The 21,643-nt window shown below is 51.0% G+C and overlaps 2 long non-coding RNA genes across 2 annotated transcripts; one reads left to right on the forward strand and one right to left on the reverse strand.

Moving 5' to 3' along the window:
- The first annotated feature begins 3,977 nt into the window (after nucleotides 1-3,977).
- Nucleotides 3,978-20,046, forward strand: LOC128313039 (uncharacterized). The gene is made up of 3 exons (XR_008293152.1): nucleotides 3,978-5,033; nucleotides 18,467-18,582; nucleotides 18,995-20,046. It is a non-coding gene; the product is annotated as an uncharacterized LOC128313039 (long non-coding RNA).
- Nucleotides 6,490-18,129, reverse strand: LOC128313038 (uncharacterized). The gene is made up of 4 exons (XR_008293151.1): nucleotides 17,711-18,129; nucleotides 15,132-15,246; nucleotides 13,274-13,510; nucleotides 6,490-6,772 (listed from the first exon to the last, which is right to left on the reverse strand). It is a non-coding gene; the product is annotated as an uncharacterized LOC128313038 (long non-coding RNA).
- Nucleotides 20,047-21,643: the final 1,597 nt, after the last annotated feature.

The raw sequence follows: 21,643 nt of genomic DNA on the forward strand, positions 1-21,643 counted from the left end.
CTATAACTGGCAAGAATTTAAACTAATATTCCCGGAAGGGGACAGAGGGCTGTTAGTCCCTTCATTCACTAGGGTCCTCATCTGCATTTCCACTGCAAGGGATGATTATAAATTGACCGAAGTTAAGATTTTGTGCCTCTGGGGACCTGTGAATTCGTGGACACCTTGCTAATAAAAGCCATAGGTATGCAATTCATATCTTCTCCTAATTAAAGCACATTATCACTATTTACAAATGGTTAAGGCTACAATAAACTAACCCTTGGGAGACCTCAGGTCAAACAAACACACAAACAAAGATAATTTACTATAGAATGGCAATATAAACCTAACCTAGTTTACTGTTGCTTCTCCTGAGGGTTATTAGGTCCTTAAGGACTCTTCACCTTGATCTCTGTTCCAGTGTGTTCTCCCCTTTGGCCAAGGCCCTGGGGAGATAACCAGAGTCCTTAGGTAGGAGGAACAGTATCTCCAGTGGCATCTGGGGCATCTCTGCCCCTTCCTTCCCTCCACCATACCCTGCTGTCAGCAATACTTGTGGCTTCCCCAACAGACAGTGTGTAGCCAAGAGTCCTCTGCCTGGACCACTTTCCCCATATACCCGTGGTGGCAATTAATCCTTGCAGACCCTTCTCCTTGCTGGAATTATTTGTTCACATGTGCCCTCCCCACTGCAAAAACAACCTTCATCTTTCCATCTCCATGATCTAGATCAGAACCTAGCATGCAGTAAGTACCTAGCATTAGTTGACTAGATGCTGTCTGGGGAGACTCAAGTCCTGGTTCGGCCATTCACATTGTGTATGACTTGCAGCGAGTCATTTAATCATTCTGAGTTTCAGCTTCTCACTTGAAAATAAATCCTGCCAATTCCAACTCACACGGTTACGAATTAAAAAGGAGACAACCGTGGAAGCGCTGAACAAAACGCCAGGGGGTGGGGGTGGTAGGAGGGGTGCTCAGCTCCAAGCGGACGCATATCTGTCTTAGTCTGCTCAGACCGCCATAACAAAATACCACAGGCTGGGAGGCTTCAACAAAAGAAATGTATTTGCTCACAGTTTCGGGGAATGGAAGTCTGAGACCAGGGTGCCGGCACGGTTGGTTCCAGTGAGGGCTCTCTTCCTGGCTCGCAGATGGCAGCTTTCTCATTGTGTCCTTGTACGGTGGTGGCGGTTGAAGATCTCTCTTTTCCTCTCTCTTTTTTTTTTTTTATGCTTATTTATTTTTGAGAGAGAGTGAGAGCACAAGTAGGGATGGGCAGAGAGAGATTGGGATAGTGAATCTGGAGTGGGCTCTTTGCTGACAGCAGCAAGCCCCATGTGGGGCTCGAACTCCCAAACTCCCAAACTGCGAGATCATGAGCTGAGTAGAAGTAGGACTCTCAACTGACTGAGCCCCCCGGGGTGCCCCTCTCTTTTCCTCTTCGTATAGGACTACAGTTCTTACGAACCCACTTAACTTGAATTACCTCCTAAAGACCGTATCTCCAGATATAGTCACACTGTGAGTTAGGGCTTCAACATACACAAGGGGAAATGCTAGTGAGGATGCAATTCAGTCCATAGTGACATTAAAGGAGATTCAATAGCATATAGAACCCTTCAGCCCTGCCCCCCATGTCTCCCAACTGGCACCCTCGTGAGTCCAGGCACCCTGTTTGTTGTTTTGCCCTATGGACAATAGATTGTCTTTTTGGTCCGGTATCAACACTTACTCTTTTATAATCCCTTGTCTCTTATTGGTGCTGCTCTTCTGGGCTTGGGTTTTGGTGCCTACGCTTGGAGTATATAGTACCTGGAGCTGTCTTTTAGGCTAAGAAGTAAAAAGGAAGTCCTCTGGTGTTTGCCAAATTAAGTCAAGGGTATAGGAGTGGTCCTGCAAAAACAACTGAATTTCTCTCGGACTGAATTGTCCCATTCAGAGGAGACTGGAAGGGGGTAGTCTGTATCTTATTAGAATTATTTGCAGAAATAACCAGCTAAAGCTTGGGAAAGCACTTTGCAAGCTACACTTGCAAGCTAAAGATCTTGCAAGCTTGGGAAAGCACTTTGCATGAACCATGGCTTGTATACCGATTTGTAGATGTCCCAATAACTAAAGCACTTGTTTGGCATATCCTACAGCTTATGAAGAATATCTCATACATTAACTCAACCCATCTTCACAACAACCATTTCACAGATGAGGAAATTTAGGCCTAACGGGTGCAGCAAATCTCATGCCTAGGTCCTCTGCTGTTCACTCCCAAACTCCACCATGCAATGTAATCGCCATACCACTTCAAAGAAAACACAGGGCTCTAAGGACCACAGTCTACCTCTTTAGCTCCTCTTCTAGGACCATAGATAGTCCAGACTCTAGATTTATTTGCTCCTTATGAATCTTTCCTTCTGGCTCTAAATTTTATGGAGTTTGGAGTAGAATATATGGAATGAGGTGACGTTCCTAGAGGAAACGACTTTACAAATGCAAAGTTATTATTTTATTATGTTTGTTTGATTTGAGGCCAAATTTTAAGGAACCCTGAATACTTTCTTGGTGTATTTCCTTGAGATGCCCTGCCTACCTAGAGCAACTGAATGAGGGGAGGCACGATCTGGTTTTAACCGGATCCATTCACTAAACCTTAATTTAGTTCAGAACCTTCTATGTGCCAGGGGCTCTACCCTGCAGGAGTCACATTCCAAGGAAGCCAGGGGTAGACTCTGCCCCTTAAGGAAGACGGGATAAATGGAACTTTCTCTGGTCTGCCCCTTTCCTCCTGCCGCTGTTTGATCGGTCAGAAAGTCTCAGTTCTGACCCAGTCACCCTGGAAGCTGAAGACACTCTTTCGGGATCTGCAACACTTCCTTCTCATCACACCGACAAACAAAATGCGCGAGGGTCCTGCACGGTCGAAACCTTGGGGTGGGGGGAGCGGTAATTCTAGCACTGAGCAACTGGCAGTTCCCCCCCCCCCCCCCCCCCCCCCCCCCGGCACGGGATGCAGTACATTTGGGGTGGGGACTGTCTGGAAAGCACGACCCCGGCCCCCGACAGCGATTCCCATTTCGGCCCTTCCCCTCCAGCCAAGAGCCCTCTTGACCCACACTTCCCGGTTTCTCCGACCCCGGCCCTCGGGCACGAGAGGGCCTTATTTTCCGGCCCCCTCTTTAATCTGGCCGAGCAGGCCGAGGAACCTCCGCCAAGGTCTCCTTCCGTCCCAGGAAGACCAGCGGGGAGATCTGGGGAGGATTTTGAGGGGCCGGGAGGTCAGGCGGGGCCGAGGGAGGCTCCGGGGGAGACTGTACGGCCCGCACGGGCGCTCCCGCAACCTCCGCCGCCGCGGAGCTTCCTCCCCTGCTCCCGCCTTTCCGGGCCGGGCCGCCCGAGAGGAGGAGAGGCTTCCTGCGTCCGTTCCCGCGGCGCCTGCGGCCGGGCCCCTCCCTCGCGAGAGCCGGCCGGGGCGGGGGCGGAGCGCGGGGCGCCGCGGGCGGTGAGGGCGGAGGCGGGGCCGGGCCGCGTTTGGAGGGGCCTCCCGCGCGCCGCAGCCACCGTTGCCTGGGTTACCGGGGGGGGGGGGCGCTCAGGTGAAGGGAAGGCCGCCGCCGCAGGGGCCGGAGGGGCTGCGCAGCGGGCGGGGCGGGGCGGGCAGGGCCCCGGGAGGACGAACGGGCGGGGGCGGAGTCGCTGCCTCGTCGCCATGGGAACGGCGCAGCTATTTCCAACCCCGGGCGGTGCCAGTGGCGCGGTGCCAGGGTGCGAGGGTATTGCAGGACAGCGGCAATCTGCTGCGGCCTGGGACCTAACAATGCACTCCTTCTGTAGCGCGGGGCCCGCAGGCAAGAGGCTCGGCTAATCGGAGGGCCCGGGCCGCCGCCCCCACCCCCCCCCTTCCCCTGCGCGTCGCGCCTCCTCCCGGACCCTCCTAGGCTGGGAGCCTGGCTGCCTGAGGCGCTCCGGGCTGCACGTGCTGCCCCCGCCGCCGCCCTCGCTAGACGAAGCCGGGCTCCCCCTTCACTCGATGGACACTTTGATTTCTTTCCATTCTCGCCTTCATCTCTCACCCTTCCATCCCTCACAACTGCCTTCTGGAAAGCCTTCTCTCTTGTACTCGCCACCTTAAGTTTGGCCCTCACTCCAAAGCTTTGCCCTAAACAACCGACTCTGTTTGACCTTGACCCTCTTCCATTATGTCATCAAATTTGGTAGCTTAATACATTTGTTAAAAGGGCGACTGACCCCAACCCCCTCGAATTTTTCAGCTTCGCATTACCTTTTCTATTGTCCACTCCCCTTCCTATCAGAACCTACTTTCTGTCCTCAGCCTCTTCAAGATTTCCAGAAATCCTCTTGACATCTGCCCCTTTCCCAGTTTCTTTTCCACTTTTCTCACAGCAGAAGAGAGATTGGGAATGGCTACCTAGGTTGAGTCCCCTTTGTATTTTTCTGACACCACCCTTTTTTCTGTGACCCTGAAATCACATTATTTGGGTCCCGTGGGTGTGGCTGTAGTTGGGAGTGTGGGAGTTCTATTGCTACTGCCCTTAGCAGTCTCTTTGCTTGGAAGCTCAAGTAAAGGAAACTTCTGGGAACTGACCAGAGACCCTTGAAATGCAACTTGAGTAAACATCTCAGTCCACCTCTGCTTGGTCACTCTTTAGTTCATACACCATCTGCCTCTTCCCACCTCTGGACTCTCTTCACCCCTGTCCCTGCCCCCCCTCGACATCACATTGTTCATCCCTTTGGCACCAGCCCTAGAAGAGGAAAGGGCAGGTCCTCCTCCCCAGGAAGGAAGGTGGGGCAGAGTAGCTCCAGCAGGAAGGGAAGGAAAAAGGAGGGAAGGAAGGAAGTGGCCAACAGAAGAAATGGAATCCGGTGGGAGGGCTTTGCATTGTTTTAACTTCTTTCCTTTTTAGCTCGGTGAAGCCATGCCCAAGGCCATCCCAGAGCCAAGGTTATGCTGCCATCTCTGAGAAACCGGCTGGGACTGCCTGCCTTAGCCTGGAGGGGACGGTCAGAGGATTTGGTGGACATATTTAAGAGAGGTGGGCAGAGTTCAATATGCTGCGGATACATTTTTACTGTATCCGTTTTCTCTTGTCTTTTTGTTGTCCAACAAAGTCAGCTTTTATTTTTTTTAATGTATTTTCATAAAAAATGTATTTCCCAGGGTAAAACTATGCCGCAGGTAAGGAATATGTATCTAACACTTCAGGAGGAACTCGTAGGTGTGAATTTGCTCTTATAGTCTATAATACTTCATATTTATATAAGGCTTTATAGTTTGTAAAGATCTGCCACTTAACACTACCTCATCTCAACCATTATTACTATCCCCACTTGGTCCTTTTTATCATTAAAACTCAGTTGTCTCTTAGGAAAGAAATACTCATCAGTATTGCTCTCCATTTCCTCCACTCTTTCTCTGAGCTTGGCCCAAATCTTAGGCCCCAGGAACACAGGCAAGGTGCTTAGTTATAGACTGAAAGAGGTTTGTCCTGTGACTATTATTTGCATAGTGTGTCTTTGTATCCCCATTCACTTAATATCCAAATGCCTACAAAACTGCCAACCAGGTTTCTGGCTGTACATGTGGCATCTTTTTCTGGGAAAGCCTCAGAATGAAAAAAAAAAAAAAATGGATTTGTGCTTTGGAAGAGCTTGTCTGAAACGTAGTCCAAAGTTAACCTGCAATTTGTGTTCCCATTTTCTGGATTAGTTAACAGAGTCCTGAACACTGAGCAGGGGCCAGAGGGAGTGGGTTTTCATTTGCTCATTCTGGGGAAGCTTATCCTTGCCCTGTCTGTTAAGTGTGTCCTTCTAGTGGGAAAGTGTTATCAACAGCACTCTGATGGCCCCGGGTGAGGGTCAGGAAGGGGGGCTCAAGAACTAGGATCCTTTCGTGTTTCTTTTGGTTTTAAGCTGCTATCTCATTGGTGGAGGAAGATTCGAAGGAGTAGAGACCTGGCTACATGGAGTTGGGACGAGTGTGGGCAGAGCTGTGGGGCTTGGCTTCCTTTCCTCCTGTCTTACTCATCTGGCGTTCTAGAGGGAATTTGCTACCACCATCAATTAGCAAACCAATCTGCAAGCCAATTTTCCCTGGGCACTTCACTGGGGGCACTGAGTTAGTGCCTCAGGGAACTTACACTCTCCCAGGAAATAAGCCCTACTAACAGTTTTGTGGTCATTGTGTGGAGGTGTATGGGATGCAGCAGTGGGGAGGGGAGATTTCTGGCAAATAGTAGAAAGGATTTTCTCATAACCAGAGACCTCAACTATGACAAGGCTGGGCTTCCTTAGGCAGTCATGGTCCTGGAGATGATCAAAGAGTCTATGCTAGATGTCCGTCTGTCAGAAACCCTGTAGCACCTGCTGGGGGGGTGGTGGTGCTGGGGTGGGGGATGAATTAATGACTCCCATGGTCCCTTCTAACTCCAGGAGCTTGCAATTTTGGAATATACTAATAATCCTAGGCAGTGTTCAATGAATGAGTTCAAACTTTATAGGGATTCTTTTCAATTATTTACGAGTGTGTACTTCGTCCTGCTGCTCTGCTTGATGCTGTGGGAGATTCAGAGATGTGAATGGTGGGGTTGAAAATCTTTGCAGAGGCCACCAACACTCAAAGCAAACCGAGGCTGGAAGAGGTCCAGGCCAGAGTGAGAGGTCCTGTCCCCCATTAGTTCTCAGTCAAAGCCTGGCGGTCAGCATCCTCTTACACCGTTGCCCTGTGGTTTGTTTCTTGCTGAAATGCTGGATTGAAAGATTTCCAGGGCTTGATCTGAAGGAGAGGGGCAGAAAAGAGAAACCTTATTAATCCAGAGAGAAGTGCCGAGGGAGTGGGGCAGTGTCTGTGAGGGTGAAAGCTGAGTGAGGATTGAGCCCGCCTGTCAGGATATGCTAGGCTGGGGACACGAATGAGAACCAGGAGGAAAATGAGGTGGAAATGAATGGGCCGCTGTAGGAGGAGGTAATGAGGTGAATCAGAAAAATCTGTCACTGAGATCCAAGAAGAGACTGGGAGGTTTAATCTCTCTTGGTCTTTTTAAAAGATGAGACGTGTCAGTTAGAGGGCCCAGGCCTTATAGAGACAGATCTGTTTTGTTGGCTCCCATCAGGAGCCTGAGGACGGAGCAGGTGGGGGCTTGCCATGGCTGTGGTGAAAGATGATATCCCAGCCCTTGGGCGGCCTGGAATCAGCTCTGGGGCCCATTCTTCTTTTCCCATCTTTGGCAAGAGGAGTTCTGCTAAGACCTAGGAGCTCCTTCCCTGGCTGGGGGGAGGGGGGTGGGGGGCAGTAGGCTCAGTAGCATCCCCACCCCCCACCCCCTGCCGCAGAGTCTCTGCATCTGTAAGACTCTCAGGACCTCCAGCAGCAGGGTGGGGTGCACACGACACTGCTGGATGGTGAATGGAGGAAGGGAGGGGTCGCAAGGATTCTAATTTGCTTCTCTGTTCAAGAGAGCAACTCAGGAGTCCGTTTCATTAGAGTTCTTGGCATCCTTGGGGATGGCAAGCTCTGCCTTGTTGGCTTAGGTTTGTGTGAGCCCTGGAGAGCCTCCTCCTTCTACCCCCTTCTGAGCCATGGACGTGTTCAGCATCTTATGGACAGAATGTCCTTGAGGCAGTCGTGTCCTGTAGCTGTGGAAGGACCTGACTTGCAGAGAGAGAGGAGGGGCACCCACTCTCCCCTAACCATGACTCCTCTTAGCCTGCATCTTTGGGTGGGACAAATACTCTCTCTGTGGGGATGATGAAGCTGTGGATCACCATCTGCTGTAAGTAATAGATGCAGGCACAGGAAAGGGCCACCCAGTGCAGACCAAGGGCCTGAAGGAGCAGGATCAAGGAGCAGGGGATTTTGCCGGGGGGAGGGTCAAATCAAAGGAGAAAAATCCAAACACCAGGGCTAGGGTTAGGAGCTGGTTTTGCTGTCTTCACGCCGTCCCCCGTTGCTGAAGGACTCCGAGGCTGAGCCTGGGTCCTGTCAGAGCCTCTCTTGGATGGGAGGATGCTGGAATGGGATTTCATTTTTTCTGTCCTGAATTTGAGGACAGGAAGGCTGCTGCTGGGAGTTTCGCTCGTGTCTGCATTCAGATCATCACAGGGTTCTTTGCTTTGAAGAATGAACGGAAGCCAGGGGCTCAGTTTGACAAGGGCTCTGCAGGGGAGTTGTGGGATGCCACTGTGGGCTGCAGGAAGCTCTTCTCCTGCCCAGATGATGGATGTGATGGGCCTCTGCGAGGGATGCGGCCAGATGCTGGTTGCTTTTCTGGTTTTAGCTCTCAGTGGTGGGGTTCAGCTGCAAAGCCCCGGTAGGTATTTCACGCAAACCAAAGGAGAGCCAGAGGCACCTCATCTAAACTCACGGTCCTCAATGTCACAGTGTCCCTGAGCAACAGCCCTTGGAATTCTGCCCGCAAGAGGCAAGGCTGAGGAGGGGAGGGGCTGAGCTGGAAGCTGAAAGAGGTGGGGTAGAGGTGGACTCTGCAGCCTTAGAAGAACTTTGAGGCTGGGGCACTGGGCAGAATGATCGGGAGTGAGCCCACTGTGCCTCATCAAGTGTGGAGAGCTAAGCTGTTGCCATGTAACCCAGGCAGCTCAGATCCAGCCATTCTCGGGCCCTCCAAGGCCATTGTGGCCTGTCTCTTTGCTGACTGGTTTTTACCTCCAGTCTTGACTGAGACCTTCAAGAGCTAATTGGGCTTAGGGCAGCAACAGAGGCTTGCCTTCACTTTCAGAGTTAAATCCAAACACTTCAGTGGTAGGTACTCAAGTCTTTGTGGTCTGTTTCCTGCCTACCTTTCCTCATTCACCATTTGACACCATCCTGTACACGGCACCCTCCAGTCGCCCTCAGTGACTTGTGGTTTTCCAGAGCATGGCATACTCTCATTCCTCTCTGTCTTCACATCCCTTCCCCCACTCCAGAGAGGCCTTCAGAAGAACTTGTGTCTCATCTTTTCCAGAGGACCTTTCCTAATGTCCACCCCCCCCCCCCACTCCCCTGTCTGGAGTAAGATGCCCTTTCTCTGTGTTCTAGATGAGAGTATGCATACCCTAATCATAGAGGCTACCAAATTAGATGATGGTACTTTGCTCCTCTGACTCCCTGACAAGAAACCAATTTCTTCTGGGATTTCCCAGTGCTCAGCACAGTGCCTGATATACAATCAGCACTTGTTTACTTGTTTAGTTGCTAACTGTCTGTGTCCTCAGGATTTACGCCCCATAAGCACAAGGATCTTGCCTTTCTTGTTCCTGCCGAACCCCAGGGTCTGGCACATAGGGGGCCTGTAATAAATATTTGTTGAATGAAGAGTTGGAAGTCACGCACTGTGATTCACATTTTGGCTCTTCCCCTGGGTGCCCTGGTGACCCTGTGTAAGTTACTCATCATATGTAGGATGATGTGGTGCTGTGGTGGGGCTTGTCTCCAGAACCATCACCCTTAGGTACCGCTTCAAGCCTGCGCTGTGAAGAATCTACTTCCAGCCTCTGCTGCTGGGACTAGTTCTGTGCACGACTCCCAGGCTTGTGTATGTACAGTATACAGAGGAGCTGGGGCACCTGGCTGGCGCGGATGCTAGAGTGTGTGACCCTTGATTTCAGGTTTGTGAGTGTGGAGCCCGCTTAAAAAAGAGGATACAGAGGAGCTAATGTTGTGGGGCAACTCTCGGTCAATGGAGAACGGTGGACAATGGATAAATGCTCTCCCCCACTTTTCCTCTTGAATGATTTTGAGATGTGTTTCCAAGTATTCTCAGATGGCCCCCATAGGACTGGCAACCAGCCAGCCCTTAGGAACAGCTTCTCCTGTATTGGCTCTCTCTCCTTCCCTGTTTCTGCCTTCTTGGGTCACATACCCAAATGCACTACTTGCATATAAGCCTTTGTCTCAGGCTCTGCCTTTTGTAATTAAAACAAAACAAAACAAAACAAAACAAAACAAAACAAAAACCACTTTTTTAAAGTAAAGTCTATCACCAACGTCAGACTAGAACTCATGACTCTGAGATCAGGGGTCTCACACTCTACCGACTCAGCCAGCCAGGTGCCCCTCAGGCTCTGCTTTTGGGGAGACCTAGGTAAAGACAACTGGGTTCCACTCCTGGCTCTGCTGCTCACTAGCTCTGTCTTTGGGTCAAACCATTTAACCTCTCTGCTTCTGTTGCCTCAGCTGGAAAATGAGGATCACAGAGCCTCACACGTTCTGTGACATTTGATAACGTAATATATGCAAGAGTGTCTGCTCCAATGGCTTGTATATTAGGGACCCACTAAAGGTTTCTTTCTCTTCCTACCACCTGTCTTTGTACAAAGGCAGGTCTAGGAAGCCTGCTTGGCTTCCTGGTTGGTGAGGCCCTGTGAAAAATGTTGCTGAGTGTGATCTCCACTCTGGTGGGAGGGCCAGACCAGATAAGCAAAGGGTGACTAGGCCAGATGACTCAGGTGTTTGGCAACTGGGTCATTCTTTGGAGCATTATGTAAACATTGGTCAAGGGAGTCTTGCAACATGCCTGACAGGTGGGAGGTGGAAAGAGTCAAGGGTGTGGAGGCAGGGAGGTGGCCAAACATATTGCTCACGGGGCCAGGGGCGGCATGTCTGAGATGCTCCTCTGGTACAAGTATTAGGCCACATGTGCAGGGCCTCCTCATGGTGGGGCACGGCAGGGTAGGGACTTCTCAAGTTCTCTTTCTGCCCTCACTTGCTTTCTTATCAACCCCATACTCTCTCCCAGATGGCATTCTTTTGCCTCAAAGAAGAATCTGGGTTTTTATGTTCCCACCCCCACCCCCCCCATTCTTCGCCTCCAAAATAACTTAAGTCCCAAAGCAATGAATGCTAATTTCTGGCCTATTGTTGGTGATGGGAGAGAGACCTGGGGGGAGACCTGGGGGAGGTAATCTGCCTGTCTCCCCCTTAGATTATACACTATATGCCTCCTCAGCCTATAGGTAAAGCAGGCTCTGGGCACAGTAGGCCCATTGGCTACTGGGAAGCTCTTTGGGAAATGAGTCAGGAGGGCTGGGTCAGCTTTCTTGGCATTTAGTCACTACTTTGAGCTGTAAGGCCCCTGCTTCCCGCCCTCTTTGGCATCTCGTGCTCTGAGAATCCACGCTCACCCATTTGCAGAGATATTATCTTTCTCTCTTCTCCCAGGCTTCCTGACCCCAAGGGAGCGGGAGCAGGGGAGACAGGAGGTTGGGGCCAGGATGAATGTCTGAACTCCACCACAGAGGTGGCCCCTTCTCCCAGAGCCACCCTGCCCCCTTCCACCTCCCAAGGGGGTAGATTCCTGCCCTTTTAGAAATCTGGCAGACATCTGGCCTTGGCGGGGCCTTCTGAAGGAGCCCAGAAGGGGAGAGGGGCAGTCACCAGCAGATGACAGCAGTGGATGGGCTGGGCTGCCCCCGCCTTCTCTCTGTTCCTACCAGGCATCTCCCTCTTCAGCCATCCATCTGGGTCCTGTTCCCATCTGGCCAGTAAATCACCAGTCATTGCTCTCTGAGCTCCTCAGTGCACCCCGCCCTGAGGTCTCTATGCTGTGTAGACAGGTGCACTTAGACACCTGTGGCTTTGCACCCTTCCCCCCTGCCCCATGCTGCCTGTGAGGCACCAGGGGGTCAGAGCTCAGGGGACCTTCTCTGGAGCTAAGCAGCTGAGCGTGCAGGAGAGAAGGGGGAGAGAAAGCAGTGAGAGAATCATCATCTGAGTTGCCAGGGCCTTTCATCTCAGGCTCCCATCCCAAATTGCTACATTCATCTGGGGATGAGCATTTAAATAGTCACACATACGAACACCACTTGCACATGCTGAATTTCAATGCAGGTGGCTGGTCCTCAGTCAGACTCCTTCCCAGTCCCGACCCTTCTTTCCATGCTCTCTGATCTTCCCTACACTCCAGACCCGTGTAGTTGACGGCAGATTGTATGGGTCATGTCCTTTATCTCAGTGGTTCTCAAAGTGTGACTTCTGCGTCAGCAGCAGCAGAATCCCTTGGGAACTTGAAATGCAGATTCACAGGCTCACCCCAGACCTACTGAATCAGAAACTCTCAGGATGGGGCTCAGCACTCTGTGCTTATCCAGCCTCCCCCAGTGATTTTGATGCTTTCTGAAGTTTGAGAACCACTGCCTTATCACAGTGTCTACAAGAGTCTGAGCAGAGAAACTCTTGTCCAGAGCAGGGAGGCCAACGCAGGGGCAGGTCACTGCCCTAACCAGCTGGGCTTCCTGGTAAGCATCCCACAGCTTGCAAAAGGCACCGGAGGCCACCACCCACTGACAGCAGCACCAGAGGCATCCAGCAGTGCTGAACGGGCACTTCTCACTGCCGGTTTGGTTCTCGGTTCTCATTTCTCAACGGGGAATGGGAATCAGGTGGAAGTGCTCTTTCCCGAGGGCTTGGAGAAATGGGGAGAGAGGGAAAAATGGCTCCACCTCAAGAAGGAGGTTCAGGGAACCAGTGACTTGCATGAGGAACCATGTTAGCTCAGCATTAAAATGCCATGGCTGTTCCAGCTGTGTGGCCAGTCTTCTCTGGAAGGGGCCCCATGACAGTTTCATTTGGTTAGTTTGGTTATTTGGGTGACAATGCTAAATTTACGGAGCCATGGAGTACAATGGAAGGAGCACTGGATAGAGTCAGGAAACACGAGCACTTCTTCCCACAACACATCTTTGTTGTGACTTAGGGCGACTCTTTCTGGCCTCAATTTCCCAATCTATACAATGAGAGTAATATCAACTTCATTTACCTGAAAATAATGCTTTGAGGATAGGATAAGGCCCGTATAAATGTTTTTATTTTTTTAAGTTCAAAGTGTTTGGTATATATAATCCTACAATGCTAGGTTTTTGTTTGCTTGTTTAAAATTTATGTTTCTGTGATCTGAACCCCAAGTGCAAACAGAATTGAGGGGCAGGTTGGAAAGAACAATTGCATAGAAGTCTGGAAGTTTGGACTCCAGTTTCGATATTGCCACTAACCGGCAGTGTGATCATGGGACAGCCACTTTCCCTTTCTGGGCCTCAGTTTCCTCACCTATAAAATGGGACTATTAAATTAGGTTAGATTTACTGCCATGCCAAAATTTAACAGTCTAAGATTCCAGGACTTTGATTTGTTGGTCCTCATGGTCTTCCTTCCCAGGTAGGCTCTAGGATGTTCCGGTCTTTGCCTCATGGGGGAAAGAAACCAAAGGAAAGGGGTGGGACCCACCAGGATATGATTGCTAGAGCCAGGATGGACGACCAAGGGCATGGAGGGTGCACTCACACAGAAGGCAGACTTGGAGGTCCTTCTGGAAGGGTGACACGTCATTCTCAGAAAATTTGCTGCAAGTCAGGGTGTTTTTTTCCCAGCAGTGAAGCTTAGGTTGGTGGATCATAAATAGGGGGGTGCCCAAGAGAGAAGCAAGTGGGCTGGCTGTACAGACCTCTGTACTGCTTCCTCATTGGGATCATGACATTGGACGGAATTCTCTCTTACTCTTCCCCACCACAGGTAACAAAGCTGGAGAAGAGACAAGAAGCGTTAGGGAATAAGGGGTGGAGGGCAGGCTTCACATTCCCAACTGCACGTCTCTTCCTCATCCTTAGCTGGCCTTGAGTGGACCACTCAGAAAGGAGGGCAGACAGCAGGCCACCGGCTTCTGGAAGGAAAAAGAGAGCCCAGCATTCCCTTAACAAGACCAGCCTCCCTGGATCCCAAACATCATCTCTGGTTCTCTCAGCTCTGGACGCTCCCTTCCCCCACGCAGGTCAAGGGTGTGTGCCCAGAACCTCACTCACATCCTTCCTCTGGCTTCTTTGGGGGCCACTCACAGCTTTGGGGAGCAGCTTAAGTGGTAGAACCGGTGTCAGAACACCCTGGGGCACTTTGAGGCTGTGGCTTCTACTCCTGGGAACAGCCTGGGGCTATTTCTACTCCCTTAGTCAGCACTGGGCGGGAAGGGTGAGGGCCTGGGAAAGGCCAGTGGTGTGAGCTTCTGTAGCAATTGCTCCTTGGTAAACACAGTAATAATAGCAGGTCTGGGATTATGGTTGTTACCCCTGATAATTATCAGCTGCAGCACATTCCCTCCCCTAGGTGGGCCACACCGAGCTCATCACGGCACAGGGGGCTGTGGAGTCAGCTCCAGATTTCCCAGATCTCATTCTCCAGTTGCTAGGCAACCAGGAGTCTGTGCTGGAAGTGGGGGGTGGGGGGTGGGAGTGGATTTCATTTAGGAAAATGTCCCCAGGCCTCCAAAACCTCTGCAATCTAAATGGACTGTTCTCCAAGTGGAGACCTTGGATCACTGACTGCTCAACCTGCGGGATAGCGGGGGGGGGGGGGGGGGGGGGCGGGTGGGTGGTGGATCAGAGGCTGGTCCAAATGCAAAGATAGACGGGGCTGGTCACTGAATGAGGTTGCCCAGCCAGCCCTGGGGGACCACAGGGGAGGGGAGGCTAGTCTTGGAGCAGCCCTTTTGCTGAAACACCAGAACTGCTGTTATGGGGCTCAGCATGTGTTATGGCCATAGGTAGTTGGGGAATCAGCCCATAGTTGTCTGCTTTATACTGGCTACAGAGGATACAAGGGTGACCCAGCAAGGAGAAGACACAGGGGAGGAAGGTGGGTTTGTGTTCATTGGCTTGTTTCTAGTGCCAAGCCCCCATGGGAGTGTCACGTAGCAGGCCCTATGTCTTGTGCTCTACTCCAGTGCTCCAAAGACCCGTGTTTGAGACCAGGGGGGAGGAGAAAGTTCTTGGAGCTGCCTCAATTTCCTGCTCAAGGTGGTATCATTTGGTGGCTGGTGAACTGAATTTATCTACTGAAGGACCTAATGCACTGTCGCAGGCATGACTTGGGAATCTACTCCGGAGCCCCTCAGCACCATAGGCTGGGGCAAGAGGAAACAGCAGGAACTGTTGGCCCTGGACCCTGTTAACCTTGACTCTGCATGAATGACATTTTTCTGCTGAGTTTTGAGGAGCGCGTCTGCTCACTTTAAGCGGAAGACCCTGGCTCAGAAGCAGAAACCAAACACAAAGGAATTGAAATTCAAGAAACCTCCCTTGGCCATGAACTCAGGTGGACATGATGCTTAGGTGCTAGGAGGAAATGGGGACCTGAGGGACCCAGTTCCTACCTTCAGGGAGCTCACAGTCCAGCCAGGGAGGTGTCGCATGCACCTACTGCAGCTGGAGGTCATTTTTCTTCCTGGGAATGAGCCTCTTACAGCAGCCAGAGGTTGAGGCTTCGTCCTAAGGTGGAGGTAATAAAAACCGGTTTATCTTCCCACAGCAAGACTTGCCTCAGGGCCTGCGTGTCAGAAACCAGCACTCTGTTTGCCTGAGTCAGGCTGGAGAGTACCTCCTTTTCTCTGGAATCCCGTTGGGGCAGCGAGGCTGGGGAGGAGTGGGAAGACACAAGGCATATCCCTCGTGTGGGTGGGAGCTGAGGAGGTGGGCATGCTCCCAGTTCAGTGGCTGGTCGCCTGGCAACCTTGACCACAGTCCTTTCCCCCTAGCCTAAGGTGCCCTGAAGAGACCATGATGAAAAGAACAAGTTGCCCACACATTCATGGTGATGGTATTCCAACAAAGAAACATCGATGGTCATGATCACTTCCAGGTTCAATAAATATTCGTGGAATTCATGGCACTATGTGCCAGCTATGGGGCTGGGTGCTTTCCCAAGGCTATCTTATTTAGTGTATATTCGCTCAGTAGTTCTATGATGTAGGCATCAGCCTCATTTGACAGATGAGGAACAGAGCCTTGAAGGAGAGGGAGTACATAGGATCTACTCACTGGCCTCAGCACTGAACCCTGTGCTGCTTGCAAGTGCTACCTTCAAGTATTTCGAACTATGTTATTTTATTTTATTTTATTTTATTTTTTTCATTATCATTTTGAAAATTTATTTATTTTGAGAGAGTGAGACAGAGAGAGAACAAGCAGGGGAGGGGCAGAGAGAGGGAGAGACAGAATCCCAATCAGGCTCTGTGCTGTCAGTGCAGAGCCCGACGAGGGGCTTGAACTCACAAACCATGAGATTGTGACCTGAGCCGAGATCAAGAGTTGGGCACTTAACTGACTGAGCCACCGAGGTGCCCCTTTCAAGTTCATTTTATATAAAGCCAAGTTCACTATAATTACCTCCTTCTGGGTTCCCTGTGTAGGTAAATGGCCATTGGTCTAGCCACCTGAAATGTGGAGTTATCTTAGATGCCTCCCTTTCTCTCATCCATACTTTCTATATTTGTTGTTCTTACCAACCAAATATCACTTGAATCCATTTCCTCTTTTCTTTTTAAAAAAATTTTTTTTTAATGTTTATTTATTTTTGAGACAGAGACAGAGCATGAACGGGGGAGGGTCAGAGAGAGAGGGAGACACAGACCCCGAAGCAGGCTCCAGGCTCTGAGCTGTCAGCACAGAGCCCGACGTGGGGCTCGAACTCACGGACCGCGAGATCACAACCTGAGCCGAAGTCGGACGCTTAACCGACTGAGCCACCCAGGCGCCCCCATTTCCTCTTTTCTATTCCTGACCATGGTATGGTCCTAATGCAGGCTCTAAGAATTGATCAGCCTGGTCACCACAGTGGCCTCGCCTGGAGCCTTCTCCACCATCTCCCACCTGACCTTTTGCTGGAGGGTGCCTCTCTTTGACCTCCAGGATAAACAAAAACCCATTATTTTGAATAAAACGTCCTTTTGGGGGCACCTGGGTGGCTTAGTGCGTTGAGCGTCAGACTCTTAATTTCAGCTCAGGTCATGATCTCACGGTTCTTGGGTTCGGGCTCCGCGGTGGACTCTGCACTGACAGCATGGAGCCTGCTTGGGATTCTGTCTCCCTCGCTCTCTGCCCTTCCCCCGCTCACTCTCTCCCTCAAAAGTAAATACATAAATAAACTTAAAAAAAAAAGACCCTTTTGTACTGGACCTTGATTATTTTTTTTTAATTAACTTTTTTGAGAGACAGAGTGCGAGCAAGGGAGGGGCAGAGAGAGAGGGAGGCACAGAATCTGAAGCAGGCTGTGGGCTCTGAGCTGTCAGCACAGAGCCTGACGTGGGACTTGAACTCACAAACCACAAGATCATGACCTGAGCTGAAGTTGGAAGCTTAACCAACTGAGCCCCCCAGGTGCCCCTGGGCCTTGATTATTGTAGTTGCCACATGTCTTAACTCTTCACCCTTGCTGATGGCCCCCAGGGTGCCACATGCTTCCCACCACAGATCTCACTCAAGCTGGTCTTTCGCGGACTGGCCTTCACCTCAGCCATCTCCATTCACCTTCCTGCTCACATTTATGTCTTTCAACCTAACCCAGGCCTCCCCCCTTTTTGTTAGCATTTCTGGACACCCCAGGTACGGGTAGTTACCCCTCCCTTGTGCCACCTGTCCCCAGAATGGAACTTGGGTCTGTGCTGAGCAGAAGTGGAATGATCCGGTGCTTGATGATTCTGATAATTATTGACAAATGGACAGCCTTAGAAAATCGTTTGGTTTTTTTTTAAGTGGGCAAGACACTGCAACATACGAATTACGAAAAGAAATTTTACGAAGCTATATGGAAAAATTATATAGTTCATTATTCAAGGGAAGAGAGTCAGCATTTGTTGAAGCCCACTGTGGACTGTGTCATAGCATGTCATCGACAATGCCAGGACTGGGGCACAAGAGATTCCAAACAGTACAACCATAGTCACTCAGCACTTACCTGCCACACTGGCAGTTCAAACCCAGACAAATTCTCTGCTATTTCTATGCCTCCTGTGTCCCCTCCATTTTGGAGGCAAGTTTTCCAGTGTGGGGATTCTCTTTGGGCCATTTTGGGGCCTCTCAGGACTTTACAAGGGAGGGAACAGGGGATAGGGGACCAGGGATGCGAGGATCAGCGGTGCCCAAAGTGCCTTAACTCAACCTCCTGGTCTTTTTTGTCTGTTTTCATTGCCCCTCACTGTGCCTCTCCTGAAGCACAAGCCCTACAGTGAGATCACTGTGACTCAGTATGCCAGCATCAGCCACATGGGGCCCATGCCTGGGGGCCCTGTAATCAGCATGGTGAGAAGCACAAACAGCTGGGCCCATGGTGGCCTCCTGGGAGACTTGGAGGAGGGCATGCCCATCCACCTGTGTCTCTCACCTTGGGTGGAATGCTTGGGTGTTCTGTACGGGATTGATTGCTGCACGGATGAAGGAATGAGTGAGTGGGTTCTAGAATACCGTGCTATGTTTTGTCAGGAAGGAGGAAAAGGGAGCACTTTGCTCTTTCTTGGGTGCGTGTCCCTCGGGTCAAGGGCATTTCTACCATAAGCCATCCAAGTGCTCCCTCCCCTCTCCCCTTCGCCCTTCCTTCCCTCCTCACTTCTTTTTCCGTCTCATCACCCCACCTGGGTGATTAGCACAGGCTGCTGGGTCTCCTGTAGAATGAGTCATTCTACAAACATTTTTTGGGCTCCTTCCCTGTTCTCAGCAAAGCATGAGGCTCTACAGGAGGAAAATGGATGATGTGCCCTGGACTTTCTGGAGTTTATGCCCAGTGGAGACCCAGACAGGTCAACAGGCAGTTACAATGAAGTTTGACTGGAGGTAAGAGCCATCAGGGACGTCCAAGAAGACTTGGATGGATGATGGGGCGCCTGGGTGGCTCAGTCAGTTAAGTGTCTGGCTTCGGCTCAGGTCATGATCTCACAGTTTGTGAGTTTGAGCCCCACGTTGGGCTCTGTGCTGACAGCTCAGAGCTTGGAACCTGCTTCAGATTCTGTGTCTCCCTCTCTCTCTGCCCCACCCCACTCATGCTCTCTCTCTCTCTCTCTCTCTCTCAAAAATAAATAAACATTAAAAATTTTTTTGAAAAAAAAAGAGACTTGGATGGATGAGTTTCAGGGAGGGCTTCTTGGAGGAGGAGATGTTTGAACTGAGCCCTGACCACTTGCACAACTCTGAGAGTGAGAGCCTCCTTAAATTTTGTGCCCTGAACATCTACTTTGCTTTCCTTTAGTCCCAGCCTTGGCCCTGAGGATATGCAGGAGTTGGTGAGAAAGGGGAAGATAGTGATGGTAAGTAGCCAGGAAGCTCCTTCCAGGTAAGGGATGTCTGTAGAGTTGGCAGAACCCTGAGGGGGGATCTCCACAGAGCCTTCATTCCCACCTCCCTGGAGGGGGCTGGGAGAAAGCTACAGGTGCCTGTACCTCATCAGTCATGCCTGAGAGCCAGACACTGTTACCAGTGCTCTTGTTGGGGAGAGAAGGTAGCTCAAGGTGGCGTGGATCTGATGGTCGAGGGCTGTGACATCTGTCATGGCACTTCTTGGCTTTCCCACTGGGAACAATAAAATAGCCAACACTTTCCTAGTGCTTATTATGTGTGCTTTACGCATGTGTTCTATGAGGCAAGTGCTATTAATACTGGCTCATTATCACAGATGGGGAAACTGAGGCACAGAGCAGTTGAATAACTTGTTCAGGGTCATACAGGCAGAGTCTGGACTCAAATTCAGGGAGTCAGGCGCCAGAGCCCTCACATATACCCATTACACTATCCTAGTGGTACCTGTGAACAACGGGAGACGGTGAATGCCTCTTGGGCTGTTGGTAAAGACAACTGCAGGTGCAAAATCTCTGAAATACTCCCATTTCATCTTAAAAATCCACATACATCTTGCATCTATTAAAAGTCCCTATATGTTTAATCAAGACAATGCCTCCCACCAAGTAACCAAGTAAAAGTGATGCTTCAGAGAGATATGCCACATCATCCCGAGGCACCGAAGAGCCCCAGAGACACGGTCTGTGGCGGGAGCTGTGCCACCAGGCCCAGGTTTCAGAGCAGGAAGAGCTCGGGCTCTCTGGGGAGTTGGACAGGGAGGGACTGGAGCATTTCGTGGTGGAGCTGCCTTGCTGTTTCCCTTCCACCTCTTCCCCTGACTACACTGGCCACCCTCTCAAGTCAGGGTGCTGTGACTTCCCCACATGACCTTCGCTGTGAAGGTCACCTGGAAACTGGCTACTCCTGCTTCGTAGTCACTAGGCTGCCTTGTTTGTGACTGCTGTTCCTCCTTCTCCTTCCGCTACTCCTCTTTCTTTCCCTCCTCCCCTCTTCCTCCTCCTCTTCCTCCTCCCCTCTTCTTCCTCCTCCTTCCTTCTTCCTTCTCCTCCCCTCTTCCTGCTCCTCCTCCCCTCTTCCCCTTCCTCCCCCTTCTTCTTCCCCTTCCTCCTCCCCTTCTTCTCTACTCCTCCTCCCTTCCTCCTCCTCATCCTTTTCATCCTCCTCCCTCTTCTCTGAATCCTTCACTGCCTCCTCCTCCCCCTCCTCCCCTCTTCCTCCTCATCTTTCTCCTCATCCCCCTCCCCTTCTCATCTTCTTCCCCCTCTCCTCCTCCTTCTCCCCCTCTTCCTCCTAATCCCCCTCCCCCTTTCTCTCCCCTCTTTCCCTTCCTCTTCCCCCTTCACCTCCTCCTCCCGTCTTCCTCCTCATCTTTCTCTCATCCCCCTCCCCTTCTCATCCTCCCCCTTCCTCTACTCCTTGTCCCCCCCTTTCTTCCTCTCCCTCCCCCTCCTCCCCTTGCCCCTCCTGCTCCCCTCCTTTTTCTTTTGTTTTCTTCTGGAGGAAGCCTCTCTGTGGATCATGTGAGCTCACACATGTGTGGTCAAGCTCTGGGAGCCTCTTCATTTTAGCCCACAACATTTAGTTCTCTCCTTCACCAAGTTCCTCTATTTTCTAGAAGTTTCATGTTTGCTTATGTTGATCCACTGCAGAAACCCCCTTGAGTGGCCTTAAAAAATCACAGCAACCAGCACAAAACTAGCATTTCTATTCTCCTTTCTTTACGTCCTAGTTTCCAAATAGTCCTGCTTCCTTGGCCAGACAATTGGCTGCCTTTATGTGATGTCTTTATGTCTTTAAGTTTCAGACTCGATGTGCGTTCTCACCTGGCTGCCTGGAATTCTGCAGGGCCATTTCTCTATTGCAGGGGCAACTGTCCCGGCTGCCCTGTCAGCCCTGCATCTCTGAGGTCTCCTTAGCATTCGTCTATTTGCCTAACCAGTGATGATTGAGCACCTACTTTTGGCCAGGTGCTATTCCAGGCATGAGGCACGCAGTCGGGTACATGACTAAATTATCTTGTGAAGCTCATGTTGTGGGAAGGGATTGCAGTGGAGGCAGACAGCCCGCCCCTCCCCGCCCCCCACCAAACCAAAAAACCCCCAAAACACGACAAAACAAAGCACCAAGAAGCAGATAAATAATATAGTTTCAGATAGTTGTAAGTGCTATGAGGCTAATAAAACAGGATGCCACGCAGAGTGAAAACCGGAGAGAAGAAACATGTGCAAAGACCTCAGGAGAACCTCTAGGAGTGGAAAGGAGGCCAGCAAGGCTGGAATGCAGTCACTGAGGGGGAGTAAGGTGCCAGGTGAGGAGGGAGAGGGAGGCAGAGGGCCACATCACCTGACACCTTATATGCCATAGTAAGGAGTTAGGTTTTAGTTTACACGCAGTACGGGAATAACACGGTCACTTTTTGGAAAGGACCCTGGCTGTTGGGGAAAACAGACTTTAGGCACCAAGAATGGGAACAAGGAAACCCACTGGGAGGCTATTATAGTGACCCAGGTGAGTCCATTGGGCGCAGGAGAGAGGGAGAGGA

This window comes from Acinonyx jubatus, chromosome E4 (genome assembly GCF_027475565.1).
Source record: "Acinonyx jubatus isolate Ajub_Pintada_27869175 chromosome E4, VMU_Ajub_asm_v1.0, whole genome shotgun sequence".
NCBI classification, from domain to species: domain Eukaryota; kingdom Metazoa; phylum Chordata; class Mammalia; order Carnivora; family Felidae; genus Acinonyx; species Acinonyx jubatus.